The following is a 21,195-nucleotide window of genomic DNA, read 5'->3' on the forward strand; positions in this document are numbered from 1 at the left end:
AGTTGCCTTCCTCTATACAAAAGAGAAACAAGCCGAGAAAGAAATTAGGGAAACGACACCCTTCATAATAGACCCAAATAATATAAAGTACCTCGGTGTGACTTTAACCAAGCAAGTAAAAGATCTGTACAATAAGAACTTCAAGACACTGAGGAAAGAAATTGAAGAAGACCTCAGAAGATGGAAAGATCTCCCATGCTCATGGATTGGCAGGATTAATATAGTAAAAATGGCCATTTTACCAAAAGCAATCTACAGATTCAATGCAATCCCCATCAAAATACCAATCCAATTCTTCAAAGAGTTAGACAGAACAATTTGCAAATTCATCTGGAATAACAAAAAACCCAGGATAGCTAAAGCTATCCTCAACAATAAAAGGACTTCAGGGGGAATCACTATCCCTTAACTCAAGCAGTATTACAGAGCAATAGTGATAAAAACTGCATGGTATTGGTACAGAGACAGACAGATAGACCAATGGAATAGAATTGAAGACCCAGAAATGAACCCACACACCTATGGTCACTTGATTTTTGACAAAGGAGCCAAAACCATCCAATGGAAAAAAGATAGCATTTTCAGTAAATGGTGCTGGTTCAACTGGAGGGCAACATGTAGAAGAATGCAGATCGATCCATGCTTATCACCCTGTACAAAGCTTAAGTCCAAGTGGATCAAGGACCTCCACATCAAACCAGACACACTCAAACTAATAGAAGAAAAACTAGGGAAGCATCTGGAACACATAGGCACTGGAAAAAATTTCCTGAACAAAACACCAATGGCTTATGCTCTAAGATCAAGAATCGACAAATGGGATCTCATAAAACTGCAAAGCTTCTGTAAGGCAAAGGACACTGTGGTTAGGACAAAACGGCAACCAACAGATTGGGAAAAGATCTTTACGAATCCTACAACAGATAGAGGCCTTATATCCAAAATATACAAAGAACTCAAGAAGTTAGACCGCAGGGAAACAAATAACCCTATTAAAAAATGGGGTTCAGAGCTAAACAAAGAATTCACAATTGAGGAATGCCAAATGGCTGAGAAACACCTAAAGAAATGTTCAACATCTTTAGTCATAAGGGAAATGCAAATCAAAACAACCCTGAGATTTCACCTCACACCAATGAGAATGGCTAAGATCAAAAACTCAGGTGACAGCAGATGCTGGCGAGGATGTGGAGAAAGAGGAACACTCCTCCATTGTTGGTGGGATTGCAGACTGGTAAAACCATTCTGGAAATCAGTCTGAAGGTTCCTCAGAAAATTGGACATTGAACTGCCTGAGGATCCAGCTATACCTCTCTTGGGCATATACCCAAAAGATGCCTCAACATATAAAAGAGACACGTGCTCCACTATGTTCATCGCAGCCTTATTTATAATAGCCAGAAGCTGGAAAGAACCCAGATGCCCTTCAACAGAGGAATGGATACAGAAAATGTGGTACATCTACACAATGGAATATTACTCAGCTATCAAAAACAATGACTTTATGAAATTCATAGGCAAATGGTTGGAACTGGAAAATATCATCCTGAGTGATCTAACCCAATCACAGAAAGACATACATGGTATGCACTCATTGATAAGTGGCTATTAGCCCAAATGCTTGAATTACCCTAGATCCCTAGAACAAACGAAACTCAAGACGGATGATCAAAATGTGAATGCTTCACTCCTTCTTTAAATGAGGAAAAAGAATACCCTTGGCAGGGAAGGGAGAGGCAAAGATTAAAACAGAGACTGAAGGAACACCCATTCAGAGCCTGCCCCACATGTGGCCCATACATATACAGCCACCCAATTAGACAAAATGGATGAAGCAAAGAAGTGCAGACCGACAGGAGCCGGATGTAGATCGCTCCTGAGAGACACAGCCAGAATACAGCAAATACAGAGGCGAATGCCAGCAGCAAACCACTGAACTGAGAATAGGTCCCCTGTTGAAGGAATCAGAGAAAGAACTGGAAGAGCTTGAAGGGGCTCGAGACCCCAAAAGTACAACAATGCCAAGCAACCAGAGCTTCCAGGGACTAAGCCACTACCTAAAGACTATACATGGACTGACCCTGGACTCTGACCCCATAGGTAGCAATGAATATCCTAGTAAGAGCACCAGTGGAAGGGGAAGCCCTGGGTCCTGCTAAGACTGAACCCCCAGTGAACTAGTCTATGGGGGGAGGGCGGCAATGGGGGGAGGGTTGGGAGGGGAACACCCATAAGGAAGGGGAGGGGGGAGGGGGATGTTTGCCCGGAAACCGGGAAAGGGAATAACACTCGAAATGTATATAAGAAATACTCAAGTTAATAAAAAATAAAAAAAAAAAAACATCAGAAGAATGCAGATCGAGCCACGCTTATCACCCCGTACAAAGCTTAAGTCCAAGTGGATAAAGGACTTCCACATCAAACCAGATCCACTCAAACTAAAAGAAGAAAAAGTGGGGAAGAATCTCAAACACATGGGCACTGGAGAAAATTTCCTGAACAAAACACCAATGGCTTATGCTCTAAGATCAAGAATCGACAAATGGGATCTCATAAAACTGCAAAGCTTCTGTAAGGCAAAGGACACTGTGGTTAGGACAAAACGGCAACCAACAGATTGGGAAAAGATCTTTACCAATCCTAAAACAGATAGAGGGCTTATATCCAAAATATACAAAGAAGTTAGACCGCGGGGCTGGGGATTTAGCTCAGTGGTAGAGCGCTTACCTAGGAAGCGCAAGGCCCTAGGTTCGGTCCCCTGCTCCGGAAAAAAAAAAAAAAAAAAAAAAGAAGAAGAAGAAGTTAGACCGCAGGGAGAAAAATAACCCTATTAAAAAATGGGGTTCAGAGCTAAAGAAAGAATTCACAGCTGAGGAATGCTGAATGGCTGAGAAACACCTAAAGAAATGTTCAACATCTTTAGTCATAAGGGAAATGCAAATCAAAACAACCCTGAGATTTCACCTCACACCAGTGAGAACGGCTAAGATCAAAAACTCAGGTGACAGCATATGCTGGCAAGGATGTGGAGAAAGAGGAACACTCCTCCATTGTTGGTGGGATTGCAGACTGGTACAACTATTCTGGAAATCGGTCTGGAGGTTTCTCAGAAAATTGGACATTGAACTACCTGAGGATCCAGCTATACCTCTCTTGGGCATATACCCAAAAGATGCCCCAACATATAACAAAGACACATGCTCCACTATGTTCATAGTAGCCTTATTTATAATAGCCAGAAGCTGGAAAGAACCCAGATGCCCTTCGACAGAGGAATGGATTCAGAAAATGTGGTACATCTACACAATGGAATATTACTCAGCTATCAAAAACAATGACTTTATGAAATTCATAGGCAAATGGATGGAACTGAAAAATATCATCCTGAGTAAGGTAACCCAATCACAGAAAAACACACATGGTATGCACTCATTGATAAGTGGCTATTAGCCCAAATCCTCGAATTACCCTAGATACACAGAACACATGAAACTGAAGAAGGATGACCAAAATGTGAATGCTTCACTCCTTCTTTAAAAGGGGAACAAGAATACCCTTGGCAGGGAATAGGGAGGCAAAGTTTAGAACAGAGGCAGAAGGAACACCCATTCAGAGCCTGCCCCACACGTGGCCCATACATATACAGCCACCAAACTAGATAAGATGGATGAAGCAAAGAAGTGCAGGCTGACAGGAGCCGGATGTAGATCTCTCCTGAGAGACACACCCAGAATACAGCAAATACATAGGCGAATGCCAGCAGCAATCCACTGAACTGAGAATGGCACCCCCATTGAAGGAATCAGAGAAAGGACTAGAAGAGCTTGAAGGGGCTCGACACCCCATATGAACACCAATGCCAAGCAATCAGAGCTTCCAGGGACTAAGCCACTAACCAAAGACTATACATGGACTGACCCTGGACTCCAACCTCATAGGTAGCAATGAATAGCCTAGTAAGAGTACCAGTGGAAGGGGAAGCCCTTGGTCCTGCCAAGATTGAACCCTTAGTGAACATGATTGTTGGGGGGAGGGTGGTAATGGGGGGAGGATGGGGAGGGGAAGCCCATACAGAAGGGGAGTGGGAGGGGTTAGGGGGATGTTGGCCCGGAAACTGGGAAGGGGAACAATCGAAATGTAAATAAGAAATACTCAAGTTAATAAAGATAAAAAAAGAAAAAAAGAATTATAATTTTTGCTCCTTCTTAGATTTGTGAGGAGCATTCCTGATGGCCTTAAAGAATTATATTTTTGTTAATTCAGTCTCCTCATTAACATCACAATAGCAAAAATTCTGCCCTGTTTAGCTGTGTCTATACATAGTTTATAATTAAAACAGTATGTGAAATAGTCATCAAAATATAAGAGTTCTTATCGATAACAGTAGACCTAGTCCTTGAGCAGGTACAGCAAGTATGCCTTGTAAAAGTAAGTTACACAGTTGTTTGTCCAAAGAAAAGATTACACCTTGTGGGAAGACAATGTTTTATATACTAGATAAATCTCTAAGAAAGAAGATTATGCAAAAACCCCTCCATGAAGGTAGACATATAGTAATTCTCCACATAATGGTGCATTGGTTCTAGAAGCCAAGAGGATATTAAAATCTGTGTATGACTACGTTTTATATAAAATAAATTGCATTTCCATATACCATATACTATATGCTTAATTATCTGTGTACTTTAAATAATCTCTATAATGTTAATAATATATAACGTGATGGAAATAGATATAACACTATATTTTAAATAAATAAATAATGGGGGAAAAAAAAAAGCATGTGGCACATCTGTCTTCCGGGACTTGGCAACAGCACAGCACCAATCCTCAGGCACACAGGGTCCTCCCTCTCTGCTGTGGTTTCCTGTTCCTGAAATTTGACTAACTGCTGTGGCCATTGTCAACTCTGGAGTAGTCTCCCTTAGACTTTTCCAAGGCTTAAAGGGAACTGTGGAAAGGATGACCTCGTGCCTTGCTTAGACTGCAGTTTACCGGGTGTGAGACTTCTGCGGCAACACGCGTTGATCTTATTCAGATTATAAGAAGAAACTGCACTGGAGAAGGCAACATAGTTCCGTGCATAAATGCACCAAAGCCTCACAACCTGAGTTTAATCCCAGGACCTAGAAGAAGTCAGATGCACTAGCTATGTCTGTAATCCCAGCACTCCTACAATTAGATGAGAGGCAAAAAAGGAAGGGAGGGAGGACACAAAACAGTAAAGAATCACCTGGAAGCTCCTGGAATAGCCTGGATTATGCAGTATGGCCAAAAACTAAGAGAAACTCTATCTTAGTCAGGTAAGGGATCCACTCCCAGACGTTATCGTTTAACCTTCACACAATTGCCTCAGCATACAGGCATTCACACACACACACACACACACATAATTTTTAAAGGCTCCAGGGTGTAGTCCATCCAGTTCTACCTGGCACGTGACTTGAGTCACAGTAGCAGCTTAACTGCAACTGACATCAATAGTAAAAAGGCTCATTTACAGTCTGATGCAATGAACCATGGGTGAAAGCAGCAACTGCTCCTGAATATGTTCATAAAGTTCATGAAGCAGATGACCCCAGAGGACTGCACAATCACAGCAGCACCTGAAGTCCACTCACTCTGTTTGAGAATGTACTGGGTGAAGGCAGCAGGAGAATAAGACGCTTCTAGATTGGAAAGTAAGAAATGCTGTCAAAGAGGCATCAGAGTCTGTGAGGAAGACATTGGCTGCTTTCACCTCGAGTATGTATGCCACAAACATAATCAATCCCTAGGACACTGAAGGACAAAGCAAGGTGAAAAAGTCACAGAGTAGGACCAGCAGAAAGAATGGAAACAGAGGTCGGGAGGACCCTCTAGAATGTGCCAAAGACCTGGGAAGTGAGAGACTCTCAGGGCTCAAAGTGGGGGGGGGGAGCTAAATGAAATGCCTACAGTGGGGAGAGGGAACTGACTGAACCTACCTCCAGCAGAAAGACAGGGCATCAAGTAAGAGATGGGTTTGCTATCCCACAGTCAAAGCTCTGACTCATTAATTCTTCCTGTCTGAAAAAAATGCAGGATAGAAATGGAGAAGAGTGGGGCTGGGGATTTAGCTCAGTGGTAGAGCGCTTACCTAGGAAGGACAAGGCCCTGGGTTCGGTCCCCAGCTCCGAAAAAAAAGAACCAAAAAAGAAAGAAAGAAAGAAAGAAAGAAAGAAAGAAAGAAAGAAAGAAAGAAAGAAAGAAAGAAAGAAAGAAAGAAAGAAAGAAGGAAAGAAAGAAAGAAATGGAGAAGAGCCTGAGGAAAAGAAGGTCCAGTGACAGGCCCAAAGTGGGGTACAGCACAAGGGGAGTCCCCAAGACCTGACACCATTACTGAGGCTATGGGGTGTTCACAAAAAGGGATCTAACATGACTGCCCTCCGAAAGACCCAACAAGCAGCTGAAAGAGTCAGATACAGAGATGTCCACCAAAGCAATGAACAGAAGCTGCTGACCCCTCTGGTTGAATTAGAGAAAAGCTGGAGGAAGCTGAGGAGGAGGGAGGGCAACCCAGCAGTCTCAATTAACCTGGACCCCTGAGCTCTCTTAGACATTGAATCACCAACCAGGCAGCTTAGACCAGCTGAGATGAGGCCTCCAACACATATACATCAGAAGACTCCAGGGTCTGGGTTCAGTCAGAGAAGATGCACCTAGCCCTCAAGAGATTGGAGGCCCCAGGAAGTTTAGAGGTCTGGTAAGGTGGGGACATCCTTGTAGAGACGGGGTGCGTAGGGGGTGGCAGGGGCGGGGAGGAGGTATGGGTTGTGGAACTGTTTTAGAGGGTGAACAAAAGGGGAATAAAATCTGCGGTGGAAAAATAAATAAAATTTTAAAAAAAGAAAAAAGAAAAGGTCACAGAGTAAAGTTTTTTTTTCTCAAACACCAGTTAATTGGTCAAGAGAAAATTGAGAAGTATCTACTGTGGTCTAACCACCTGGTGAGACAGACTCCAAATATTAGGATGCCCACTTATATACTGACCCACTCAAAGGCTAGAACAGCTGCCTATCATCTTAAGAAGGAAGGGGGCTAAGAGTAGAGCAGGCCATGGACATTAAACTACTGGCTTGATGGACGAGCAATCTACACCTTCATGGACAGAGCTGTGGGAACTCCGGTGACCCCAGAGTGCTTGTTCTATTCTGGTCATGTGGAAAAATTACTTTAGCTACTTGTAAAGAAATAGCTTTAGAGCTAGAGGTGCAGGGAGTGGCACACACCTTTAATCCTAGCACTCAGGAGGCAGGGCAGGCAGATCTCTGAGTTCAAGGCCAGCCTGGACCAAAGAGCAAGTTCCAGGACAAGTAGGGCTACACGGAGAAACTGCCTTTCAAAAAGCCCACCCACCACCCCCCCCAAAAAAACAAGCTTTCAAAGGCTCTCCTTTCTCCAAATTGCAGTTTTCTCTACCGTATCCACTTCAAATAACTGAGTTTTGTAGGTTCATTCCACGTTTCTACTCTTCTAAGTAAGGCCATTCCTAATTCTATACTATACAAAGCCTTCCAAATACTGGGGATTTCTAATTCTGCTTAACTCTAAAGGTGCAAAGTGGCAACATTAGTGAGGTGTTCTGAGCCTCTGGCTCCTGACGAGGTCTGGCACTCACCTGAACCCAGCACTACTGCTGTGGCCCTTTCCTGTACCCAGGGCTCATTACCTTGCTCTAGGATGGATATCACATCAGGTTTGGACATGGCAAGACCTGGAGAAGAGGAGAGAAAACCACCAGGTGGTTACACTGAGAGGCCTTGGAATTCAGATCCAGGGACCTGTCACTGAGTAGGGAGATAATTGCAGGAAGGGCCAAAACAAAGAAAAAACAAACAACAAAACAAAACAAAAAATGTAATAGTGACCTAAGAGTAGCAGAAAACATGGCTTCAAACAACTGGCTGCCTTTTGTTAGCTCAAAAGTAACCAGACACGGAATTGAAAGACACCCAATGGTTAACTGACCGGGAAGGGCTATGCCAAGGATACCCGATAACTAACCACACCACTTTACCCAGTGAGACCAGGTGGCTGGAGTTCTCCAACATCACATCTCTGTACAAATCCCTCTGAACAGGCTCCAGGCACTCCCACTCTTCCTGGGAGAAAGTTATGGCTGCATCCCTGAACAGTTCTGAACCCTGAAACCAGAAGTATGAATGAGGTGTGAATATTTCATTCAGGGACTGGTTCACGGTGGGATGACAGGAGCTGGAGATCTCTGCAGGAAGGGGTGGTTCTCGCACACCACAGCTGGAACCGGCTGTCAAGAAGAAAATGAGCACAAGGAAGACACAGTGGTAAAATATTTTCACATAGCCCACCTTGCTGCGGGCCAACATTTCTGTGTATAGGTCTGGGATGAAAATTCAAAGGTTAGATGATTTTTTCTCATGGTAGCAAACATTAGAAGGCATAAATGTTCAATTCAGGGAAGAAGTGTCACGTCTAATTTATGGAATAACAAATATTTGATGAACTGTTCCCTAAATTGTAGAGGGCTGGGATTAAATATTTCTACAACACTAAATATTTTAAGAAAATATTTCAATATTTTATAACCACCACGGTATCGTGTACCTATAACACCAGTACTCCAAGAGCCAAGGCAGGTGGATCACTGCGAGTCTGAGACCAACCTGATCTACAGACCGGGTTCCAGGCCAGCTAGCGCTATGTTGTAGGACCCTGTCTCAAAGTGTATCTTAGGACAAGGAGCTTCACATCTAGTCCAGAGTTTGTTGCCAAGCTCAGCTCACCATTACTCAGAACACAGCATAAGCATTATACTTTTATGAACTACACATAAGTGAAAAGAATGACTAAAACGTCCTCATAGTGGGCCAAAGCAGACATCAGATCTCTAAAGCGCTTCAAAGCTCTGAGAACTCGCGCACCAACCCGCGGTCTGAGAATCCCACTTGCTATTCCTAGGATCCTCAGCTCTGTACTTCTCTCGTGTTACAACTGAAGGAGCTGGTGGAGAAAGACACGAATGCTTAGTGTGGTGGTTTGAAAGAAAATGTCCCCCATAGGCTTGTAGAGAGTGGCACTATTAGGAGGTGTGGCCTTGTGGTGGGCATGGCTTTGCTGAAGAAGGTGTGTGAGTAGCTTCTAGCATTGTCATGGTCATGGCATCTCCCTCACACCCAAACATCAATCTCTTCCAAGGCAGGGCCATAAACCAAGGGCTGAAACGGTGATCAACACCACCTCCCCATTTTCCTGTGTGGTCACTCTCTCCTTTCAAATTTGAGTTCCCACTTCATGAGGGGAAAGAAAGATCTGCTAGGAAAATCTCTCTACTGAATTAACAAATCGCATTTGTCAGAGAAAATGGAACAACAAGAAAGGGCCTAGCTGACCATGTTTTTTTTTTTTCACTTAAACAGATCTCAGGGGACCAGATTAACTCATGGAATCCGAGTGGGAAGTCTCGGGATAACAAATATTTACATGACTTTAAAACTCACGAGCAGCATGACTTTCAGGAATCCAAGGACTGATGGATCTTCCTCCAGGTTTCTCTCTTGGGGAGAACTCTATGACAGAGTCCTCAGGTGTCAGAGCTGAGGAAAAAGCAAACATGGAGGTCTAAGCTTGCCTCGAAGCTCCCTGAATGCCATGGTATGTCCCCACCTGTTTTTCTCTAACTGCCCATTATAGAGAGCTAGGTTAAACTGTCACCCATCACCAGCAGGCCAATTTAGCTACTGCAGAAGAGGTATAGAATGAGTGGTGCTTCCTCTCCTGTGTCCTGAAATACCACAGGTAGTGCAAAGCTCAGACAGAGGTCCTCAGACCTATTCCAGACCCACACGGTACTCAGAAGACAGTGAAGGCTCTCCTCGACCAGGGAGCGAGGAGAGCTTGCAAAATGTGCACAACCCAGACTCCACAGGACTTCCAGCATTCACAGCACTCGGCCATTTCATTCTCCCATGCATCAAATGGAACCACTCTCAAGTCAACCCAGCCATTTCTACAACTTCCAAACTCACAAAGAACGCCACAGCCCAAACTCGACCTACTTTGAGTGGAGAAATAGGGTGACACTGTAGAGAAAAATCGCCCAATTAGATGGAGCAGACACAGTTGTGTGCAAAGCTGCGCACACAATCATATCCGCTGAAGAAAAAAAACCCACAAAATCAGTGATTCCACAAGCAGTTAAGTGTAGAATCTTTTTTGGCACAGCCATAATAATAGAATATGACACCCAATGATCAAACTTGATTTCAAGGGGCAAGAGATGGCTCAGTGGTTAAGAGTACTCGCTGCCCTTGCGGAGAACGTGGGATCAGTTCCCAGCACCCACAACTGGCAGTTCACAGCTGCCTGTAACTTCAGTTCCAGAAGACAGCACACCCTCTTCTAGACTCTTCAAGCAACCACACTCACATGTACCAATACAAACACACACATGACACAAATTTTTAAAAATCAAAATCTAAAAATATGATACTGAGGGCTGGGCACAGTGACACAGACTTTTAATCCCAGCACTCAGGAGGCAGAGGGAAGTGTATCTCTGTGAGCTCCAGGCCAATCAGGGCTACATAGAGACTTCCCCTCTCAAAAAATAAATAAAGCCAGGCATTGGTAGCTCATGAATTTAATTCCAGCACTTGGAAAGCAGAAGCCAGCCGGGCCTACAGGGGGAGTTCCAGGACAGCCAAGGCTACACAGAGAGACCCCGTCTCAGACAAACAGCAGTTATCAAGGGAAGTTACTCATGACTAGCACAACTGGATCCTTTGCACAACTTTGCAAAAAGAAATCAAACTACCAAGCTACTGAGAGATGGGTTCAAAACATAATAAAACAAAGCAACAGAACAGAAAAGCATCGTAGGTAGCCAATGAAATGGCGCCGTAAAGGGTAAAGGCACTAGCTGTGAAGTGTGACAAGCCGAGTTTGACTTACATAGAAGTCTGACACGGTGGGAGGAGAGAATCTACTCCTGCAAGTTGTCCTCTGTCCTCCGCTCCAGTGTTCATGGCATACAAGCCCCGCTCCCCAAATGAATAACAACAAAAACAAAAACAAAAAAAAAATCCAAGGTTTTGTTTCATTGTCATTTAACTACCTCTTGAGTTCATTGGACAAATGCTACCTCGTAAAGGGTCATAAAGGAATCCCTGTCACGTTACAAATACTTCTAACTTGTAAGTACTAAGTGTGATGTAATAGGAAGCACCTCCTTATTATAAGCACCATTTACTGGTACAACATCCGATTGCGCGAATAGCCTGTGACTCACTCAACGGTTGGACAGTGAACCTAAACCTAGATCATTTAGATGTCCTGAGTACTGTGTCTACTCTAGTGTGCTCTGGTTCTAAAATGTTTTGGAACTCCTGCAATATATATATATATAATATAAAACAAGATCTCCCTTTAGAAGACTATACTCGCACTTGGGTATGTTATTCTTTCCTAATCGCTCATTAACCCCGGTGCTTAAAACTGTTAAAATTTTTAACTGAGATGGCTATGAGAATTTGCTGCCCCTGGGGAGGACTCAGATTGGAATCTCAGCACACACATGGCGACTGCCAACTTGTATGTAACACCACTTCGAGATCCAACACCTTCTTCTGTTCTCTAAGGACAATACATGCATGCAAAACACCCACACACACATGCAAATGAATAAATGCTTTTTAAAATTATTTTACTGTTTTAAATGTATCGTAATCAACGCCAGCTCTCCTTTAATATGCAATAGATATAATAAAACAAGATTTCGTCTCAGAATAAATAAGGGCAAACATAGTACTGAATGCAAAACATCCCTAATTTCAGAAGGTGGAGAACACTTCCCAAACTGCCCTAAATCTACCAGTTGGCTGAGAAACTGGGCACTGAATTGGGGGTACCAACATAACTCAAGCCCGCGAGGGACAATGGGAAATGTAGTCCAAGACAGGGAAGACTGGAAACGGTGGGGCCAAGCATCGCAATTAGTCTGAAGGCTGAGACTCTTTGTTCCGCAGCGCCTGCTCCTATACTCACTGTGGAGCTTCCGGATAGCTCCGGATCCTTTACCTGTTACCTCCATGGTCCAGCTGCCTGCTGCCCACAGAAAGATCCCCCTCCTCAATACCAGCAGACTCTGCCCGCTGCCGAAAAATGGCGCAAGTGTAGAAACGCCGCTGATGCTGCTAACATCGCATTCCTTTCTGGGAAATGTAGTCTCGAGGCAAGTAGACCCCCAACCCAGCTGTCAAGCAGCTGTTTTGATGTTGTGTGAAGGGTGTGCCTATGTACTAAGAGGTTCCGATCCTGTAGTCTTTTGAAAGTCACATGTGGTTCCCTCTCTGGCTATGAGAGCATGGCCATGGCTGTGTATGCAGTAACTCCTGAGAACAGGTATGGTGTTTCGTTTTAATCCTGTGCAAGTAGTTGAGTGTGCAACTGGGACTGGTTAACCGTGATGCACACTTGTGAAAATGTGACTGAAAAGTTTTCAATTTGTTGAAGATCTACAATTAACATATCACTTAATATGGGAAAAGAACAAAACAAACAAAACGATAGCTTTAACCTAAGATTGAAACAAGGCAATGTGTAGATCAGAAGGTAAATAAAAGATTCTTTTTACAGATGATATGAGTAGCCAAATAGAAAATCTCAGGAAATCTGGACTGGAAAGATGGTTGAGTAGTTAAGAGCTCTTGTTGCTCTTGCAGAGGACTGGAGTTTGACTGGAACCATAACACAGTGGGTGACTTACAACTTCCTATAATTCCATCTTCAAGAAATCTGATGCCCCCTTATGATCTCCTTGGGCACCCGTGTACACGTGCATATACACACATACACATAAATAAAAACAAATTTTAATTAATAAATAAAATCTCAAGAAAACCCAAATATGCCAGTGTTCCTAGAATTATTACATGAGACCAGCAAGGTGTCAAGATATAAGTTCTCCAAGAATTGATCACGTGCCCCTATGCTCAACATGACCGTGTGGAATGTGAAATTTCAAAATACTGTTTGTGTGTTCACCCAAATAAAACACCAGTGGTACACTGTAACTTCAGCATTCGGAAGGCAGAAGCAGAAAGGTTACACAGGGAAAACAGGCAAGACCTTACCTCAAAAGAACAAGGGTTGTAGATGTAGCTCAGTGGCAAAAGAGATTCTCTAACTTGTGAAACGCCATTGATCTGCCCCAGCACCCAAAACAACCAAGCACCAACCGTATACATGATGCATATGCATATAATCAGTCAAAACACTCAGACAAATTTTTTTAAAAAAAATGTTTGTGGTGTTTTGAATACCAATAGCTTCATAGGCCAGTATATTTAAATGCTTGGTCATCCCAAAAGGGTGGCACTACTTGAGAGGGATTAGATGGTCTGGCCCCTTTGGAGGGGGTGTGTTACTGTGGGTGGACTTTTGGGATTTCAAAAGGTCAAGCTAGGCCCAGTGTCTCTTTCTTCCTGCTGCCTGCAGATCCAGATGTAGAACTCTAAGCTCCTTCTCTGGCACTATGGCTGCCTGCATGCCACCATGTTCCCTGCCGTGATGACAATGAACTTAACCTCTGACCCTGTAAGTCAGTCCCAATTAAATACCTTCCTTTATAAGCCATGGTCATGATGCCTCTTCACAGCAATAGACCACTGACTAAGACAATGTTTTATTTTATGTATGTATGGGTGTATGTATGTGCATTCTATGCATGTGGTGCCAACAGGGACCAGAGAGAACACACATGCCCCGGAACTGGAGCCATAGACAGTCACGAACCACCTTATGGGTGCTGGAAACTAAACCCAGGTCCCCTGCAAGAGCAGTAAGTGCTCTTTTTATTCCCCCATCATTTATGTGTTCACTTTACATCCCAATCTCAGCCCCGCCCCACCCAGTCCCACCCTCACAAGTCCCTCCTCCCATTACCCACTCCCCTTCTCCTCAGGGAAGTCCCCTTAAGGACTACCTCATCCTAGGACATCAAGTCACAGCAAGACTAAGTGCATCCTCTCCCACTGAGGCCCAACCAGGCAGTCCAGCTAGGGGAAGGGGAACCAATGGCAGGCAACAGAGGCAGGGACAGCCCCCTCCCAATTGTTAGGGGACCCACATGAAGACCAAGCTATACATCTACTACAAATGTGTAGGGGGTCCAGCCCCTGCAGGCTTCTTGATTGGTGGTTTAGTTTGTGAGCCCCCATAGGCCCAGGTTAGTGGGCTCTGTAGGTCTTCTTGTGGTGTCCTCGACCTCTCCAGATCACTCAATTCTACCCCCAACTCTTCCATAAGATTCCCCAATCTCTGCCTGCTGTTTGGCTGTGGGTCTCTGCATCTGGTTCCATCAGCTGCTGAACGAAGCCTTTCAGGAGACAGTTATGCTAGGCTCCTTCCTGTCTACAAGCATAGCAGAGAACCATTAATAGTGTTGGGGGTTGGCTCTTTCCCATGGTCCCAAATTGGCCAGTCATTGGTTGGACCTTCCAACAATCTCAGCTCCATCTTTATCCCCGTGCATCTTGTAGGCAGAATAAATTTTGTATTGAAGGTTAGAGTGGTAATTACTCTTAATCACGGAGCCATCTCTCCAGGGTGAAAGTAAAAATAACTTTAAAAAAAATACAAGTTACACAGTTTTAAATACATGTTGGACGTTTTCTGCTTTTAGACACAGTGTTCCTGTTTATTTTACTACAACTTTCTTTACAATCTTTGTAAATATAATTGCATTTTCACTCAAGAGTAAACTTCTTCTCATAGAATGCTTGCTATTTTACCATAGTAACGTTGGTAGAACAATTAAACTGAAACATTGAAGTCTAGTCAAATTCCAAAGAAATGGAAAGATGAATGAGATATTAATAATAATGATGGCTAGAGATAAGAGTTAGTAAACTACTTTCAGAGAGCTGGAGAGATGGCTCAGCGGTTAAGAGCACTGACTGCTCTTCCAGAGGCCCTGAGTTCAATTCCCAGCAACTACATGGTGGCTCACAACCATCTGTAATGGGAGTCGATGCTCTCTTCTGGTGTGTCTGACAGTGTACTCACCTACATGAAAACAAACAGATTAACTTCAGAGAGAAGTTGAGTATCTAAGAGGGTATAACTGAACAATCTTGTTAGATGCTCTTTTGTTTGTTTGAGTCAAGATCTATGTAGGAGGATAAGAGCCTGGGCCCTGGAAGCCCTAACAGTCTGTGCTCAACTTCAGCAATAAGCCAATTAAAGAGACAACAGCGAAATGCAGAAGAAGGGGGTTTATTTAGCATGGCCATGTTTGGAAAATTGTTGAGGCCTGCCCCTCTAGCATAGCTGTAGCCATTTTGTTCCATGCCCGCCAACTATTTCTCATTGCTGCTATAATATGGTTGCCAGTCACCGACAAAGACAAATAACTTGACTCAGAGCAGGGTCGTGCTGACCATGTGATACTCTGCATGTTATGAGGTTCGTTGATATTAAGAAATTCCTCAACCAAAAGCTTCACTTAGCACCCATCAAATTAAAGGACAATATAAACTGCTATGTCTAAAATGGCTTGAGTCGGTACCAACCACCAGGAAGCACTTCATGCCCCTGCCTATGAGCTCATTGTGGTTTTAGCCTTTTAAGCTGGTCCTGAGAAATGTTCGGAGCACAGCTTTCAGCTGTTGCCCTGACCAATCTGTCTTTAGGTGTCTATGCTCAAATGAGTCATCCATGTCTGACTGAGACTAGTGTTCAGATGGTTTGTGTGAGGACTCCTGAACTCGAAGAAGAAGAAGAAGAAGAAGAAGAAGAAGAAGAAGAAGAAGAAGAAGAAGAAGAAGAAGAAGAAGAAGAAGAAGAAGAAGAAGAAGAAGAAGAAGAAGAAGAAGACGAGGAGGAAGAGGAGGAGGAGGAAGAGGAGGAGGAGGAGGAAGAGGAGGAGGAGGAAGAGGAGGAGGTGGAGGAGGAGGAGGTGGAGGAGGAGGAGGTGGAGGAGGAGGAGGAGGAGGAGGAGGAGGAGGAGAAAGAAAGAAGTGTGGTGACATCCTACACGCACAGCCCCGAACTCCATTTCAGAGTCCTAACAAAGGTTTGGGTTTACGTTCCTTGTCTGGCAGGCACCAGGCTTTGAGCTTTTCCCACTTCCCCAGCATGAGATTCCTGCAGGAAATTCCAATGTCTTGGGTTCAACAGTCTGATCACTGAGAAGAGTGATTCCTCTCAACCTGTGGGTTGTGACCCCTTTGCATGGTGGAATGACCTTTTCACAGGCTTTGCCTAAGACCATTGGAAATATCTGCTATTGACATTACAATTCATAATAGTAGCAAAATTAGAGCTATGAAGGAGCACCAAAAATAATTCTATGGTTGGGATATCTGCAACAATGAACTGTATTCAGCATTAGGAAAGTTTAGGACACTCTTGTTCTATTGCCAAGCCTGATCTCCAAGTCTTCTTCTGTTTGCTTGTTCTTTGAAGACAGTCTCTCCACATAGCACTGGCTGTCTGGGAACTAACTGGAGACCAGGCTGGCCTTGAACTCACTGAGATCTGCCTGCCTCTGCCGCTGAGAGTGCCGGGATTGAAGGCGTGCACCACTATACCTAGTTTGTATATCCAAACCTTTGTTCATTTGTTTACTCATTCATTATATGAGTACACTGTGGCTGTCTTCAGACACACCAGAAGAGGGCATCAGATCTCATTACAGATGGTTGTGGGCCACCATGTGTTTGCTGGGAATTGAACTCAGGACCTCTGGAAAAGCAGTCAGTGCTCCTAACCACTGAGCCATCTCTCCAGCCCAGGATCTCCAAATCCTAATCCTTCTTTCTTCCAACTCAAAAAGTCCCGCAGGGATTATAGACGTGGATCACCACACCTGGCTTAACTGAATGACCTTAATATCTTGTTAAAAGTCTATTTCCTATGTGTTTAGTATCATTTAAAATTTTTAATTCCCAGAGGTGAGTGGCACAAACCGTCCCCAGAGCCCCATTGTGTAACTCTGGCCTTGCTCCTTGGTCTAGAGGAGCCCCTTAGGACTCCAAGAGCATCCTGCCTCCCTGTGGAAACCTTTGGGGAGCCCAAAACTGTTGGGCTCCCCAGCCTCGAGACAGGATCGGAGTTCTCAACTGGAAGCAGGGATACCTGGAAGGCACACAATCAATAAACACAGACTATTTCGGGGGGTACAAACTGACAGGCAATTTTTCAAGGCTTAAAGTTACTCTCTCTTCTGTCTTTCTGCTCTCTTTCTCTCTTGCTCCCTCGCTCTCTCACAGCTTGAGGCAGAACATACTCTGCATTCTCCTGTGCCCTCTGCTTTTCTCCTGTGAGCTTTTCTCAAACTTCCACACTCCTACACACCTTTGTGTGTTCCCCTTTCACTCTCTCACACACACAGTTCACACACACCTCACACACACCACATGCACTCTCCTTTCACTCTTCACACACACCTCACACACACCACATGCACTCTCCTTTCACTCACACATGCCCTCTCCATACATGCCTCACATGCTCTCCTCACCCCCTCTTCACTTCACATGCTCTCCTCATGCTCTCCCATTCTCTCCAGTTGCTCTCACTGGCTCTCTTGCCTTTCTCTTGCCCCAGTCTTTTATTGATACTCCAAAAACAGGTAGAAAAAAGACATTATATAATCATTGCCAAATCAAACTCAAATCACATCCACAAAGAATCAGAATTACAATGGTTCCCCAAAGTTTCAAGCTTCTCCTATTCCCAGGCCTGTGGCCAAAAATAATTCCAAACTTGTCATTATTTAAACTTTAAATTTTGATTTATTATACTTCAGAGCTCAGAGTTCTGGTTAGCTACTTGCATTTTCTTGTGAAGCTTTAATGATAAATGACTGCCAAAGAGTGGCCAGAAAGAACCAAGTTAACCCTTAACTCAGTAGTTCCTCTAGCTTCCTGCTTCCGCACATTACACACAATGACTCTCCTTCGAGTCCCAGTATCTTGACTTAGTTTTACTAGTATATAATTTTAAGCACTCTATACTTTCTTATCCAGGAACCACTCTCAAATGTTGTGCAAAACTTATTTCATAACTTCAATAACTTTTTCCTTTCTTGGGGTCCCAGTATGGATCTAATTCATTTTCTAATAATTTCTTCAAACTTTCTTTGCAAGTCAAGCACTAATCTGGAACTACCACTGTGCAGTTATTACATTGTTTCCAAGATGAGAACACACAGCACGCACCTGGGCCATTAGGGCTGTGCTGTGCCCCTTCGACTCAATTTCTAATTGTTTAAGAATCATTAAATCAAGGAACATCTAGTTTCACAGAATTCACCAGAGCAGAAGGAGAGAGGAGTAAGAAAGTCAGATATAATAGAATAATTATGCACAACAAGGCCAACTGAAAAGCAGTCACACACAAATGAAGTCTATACAGCCGCTGTCCAGGGTTAAGGTTAGGAGAAATCGGAACAACCGTTTTTGTTTTTTTACAAAGAATTGCCATGGGCTACTGAGATGTCTCCATCCTGGCCCACTGCAGGCAGTCCCTTCCCTTATTTCAGATGACTGGTTCCCTGGAGGGATGTGTCTCCTGCTTCTCAGGGTCCCAGATGCCATCCTTTTTTTTATAAGGAGCTGCTGTGGGCTTCTGAGGTGTCTCCATCCCAGCCTACTGCTGGCAGTCCCTGTCATGGTATGCTGTCCAGCACGAAACTCACCAACTAACCCTACCTGACTTCCCATCTTAGTGGGATTGATTCACCTGCCACTCAAGCTGGTCTACCTGGGACAACCTGCAGAGTGGTATCTGCCTGAGGCGCAGCCAACAGAGTAAGGGTACCCTGACCCCCACTGTCTGGCCCATGGCTTCCCCCACCTTCCAAAGAAGTCCTGCTGCCATCAGGATCATCCAGCCAACACCAGGGAAAACCAGATGCTTAAAGAACACTGTAAGAACACAATCAACAAGTCCCAGGGCAATATGGCACCACCAGACCCCATATCTTGCCATAATAAACCCTGAATATCCTAAGGAAACTGAAGCACAAGAGAAGGATCATAAAGCCAGTCTTATAAAGATGATGGAAGACTTCAAAGAGGGCATGGATAAACCACTTAAGAAAATACAGGAAAATACATCCAAACAGGTAGAGACATTAAAAGAGGAAGCAAATAAATATAAAGAAATATAGGAAAATAATCAAACAGGTGAAGGATATGAATAAAACTGTCCAAGACCTAAAAAGAGAAATGAAAGCAATAAAGAAAACACAAACTGAGATGATGCTGGAGATGGGAAATTTAGGAAAGAGAACGGGAACTACAGATATAAGCATCACCAACAGAATCCAGGAGATGGGAGAGACAATCTCAGGTATAGAAGATACAATAGAAGAAATTGATGTATCAGTCAAGGAAAATGCAAAATCGAAAAAGTTCATGACACAAAAACATCCAGGAAATTTGGGACACTATGAAAAGACAAAACTTATTAATAATAGGAATAGGAGAACAATATTCCCAGCACAAAGGCCCAGAAATGTCTTCAGCAAAAGTCATAGAAGTTCCCTAACCTAAACAGAGATGCTTATAAAGGTACAAGAAGCTTACAGAACACCAAACAGATTAGACCAGAAAAGAAAATCCTTTTGCCACATAATAATCCAAACGCTAAATATAGAGAACAGAGAAAGAACTTCAAAAGTAGCAAGGGAAAAGGCCAAGTAACATATGAAGGCAGACCTATCAGAATTACACTTAATTTCTCATCTGAGAATTTAAAAGCTAGAAGGGCCTGGGCACAGTTCTTTTTTTTTATTTTTATTTTTTTTTTATTAACTTGAGTATTTCTTATATACATTTCAAGTGTTATTCCCTTTCCCGGTTTCCGGGCAAACATCCCCCTCCCCCCTCCCCTTCCTTATGGGTGTCCCCATCCCAACCCTCCCCCCATTGCCGCCCTCCCCCCATAGTCTAGTTCACTGGGGGTTCAGTCTTAGCAGGACCCAGGGCTTCCCCTTCCACTGGTGCTCTTACTAGGATATTCATTGCTACCTATGGGGTCAGAGTCCAGGGTCAGTCCATGTATAGTCTTTGGGTAGTGGCTTAGTCCCTGGAAGCTCTGGTTGCTTGACATTCTAGTTCACTGGGGGTTCAGTCTTAGCAGGACCCAGGGCTTCCCCTTCCACTGGTGCTCTTACTAGGATATTCATTGCTACCTATGGGGTCAGAGTCCAGGGTCAGTCCATGTATAGTCTTTGGGTAGTGGCTTAGTCCCTGGAAGCTCTGGTTGCTTGACATTGTTGTACTTTTGGGGTCTCGAGTCCCTTCACGCTCTTCCAGTTCTTTCTCTGATTCCTTCAACGGGGGACCTATTCTCAGTTCAGTGGTTTGCTGCTGGCATTCGCCTCTGTATTTGCTGTATTCTGGCTGTGTCTCTCAGGAGCGATCTACATCCGGCTCCTGTCGGTCTGCACTTCTTTGCTTCATCCATCTTGTCCAATTGGGTGGCTGTATATGTATGGGCCACCTGTGGGGCAGGCTCTGAATGGGTGTTCCTTCAGTCTCTGTTTTAATCTTTGAAACGTCCACTTTTCTGCTTGTTTATTTTTTTTTTTTTTTGGTTCTTTTTTTTTTTTTTTTCCGGAGCTGGGGACCGAACCCAGGGCCTTGCGCTTCCTAGGTAAGCGCTCTACCACTGCACAGTTCTTGAAAACCCTAAGAGACCACAAATGTCAGCCCAGACTACTATACCCAGCAAAACTTTCAATCACCATAGATGGAGAAACCAAGATATTCCATGACAAAACCAAATTCTAACTATGTTTCCACTAACCTAGCCCTACAGAGGATATTAGAAGGAAAACTCTAACACAACGAGGCTAACTGTACTCAATAAAATGCAAAAAATAATTAATTACACACCATTAAAACCAATAGAAGAGAAACACTCACAAACATACCATTCAACCACCAACAACATCAAAATAACAGGAATTAACAATCATTGGTCATTAATCTTTCAGCAGCAATGCCCTCAATTCCCCAGTAAAAAGGTGCAGGCTTACAGAATGGATGCGTAAACAGAATCCATCATTCTACTGAATACAGAAACTCATCTCAACAAAAGATAGTCATTGGGGGTTGGGGATTTAGCTCAGTGGTAGAGCGCTTGCCTAGGAAGCGCAAGGCCCTGGGTTCGGTCCCCAGCTCT

The 21,195-nt window shown here is 43.8% G+C and overlaps 1 pseudogene across 1 annotated transcript in view; it reads right to left on the bottom strand.

The window, feature by feature from the left end:
- The window catches only part of Zfp582-ps1 (zinc finger protein 582, pseudogene 1), a 25,443-nt pseudogene extending 13,283 nt beyond the window's left edge, over positions 1 to 12,160 (bottom strand). The window contains 4 exon segments of the transcript NR_175270.2: positions 7,640 to 7,735; positions 8,049 to 8,165; positions 9,498 to 9,593; positions 12,076 to 12,160. The product of NR_175270.2 is annotated as a zinc finger protein 582, pseudogene 1 (transcript).
- Between the last annotated feature and the right edge of the window lie 9,035 nt (positions 12,161 to 21,195).

The sequence above is a fragment of the Rattus norvegicus genome, chromosome 1, assembly GCF_021556685.1.
Source record: "Rattus norvegicus strain SHRSP/BbbUtx chromosome 1, alternate assembly SHRSP_T2T, whole genome shotgun sequence".
Taxonomy (NCBI): Eukaryota; Metazoa; Chordata; class Mammalia; order Rodentia; family Muridae; genus Rattus; species Rattus norvegicus.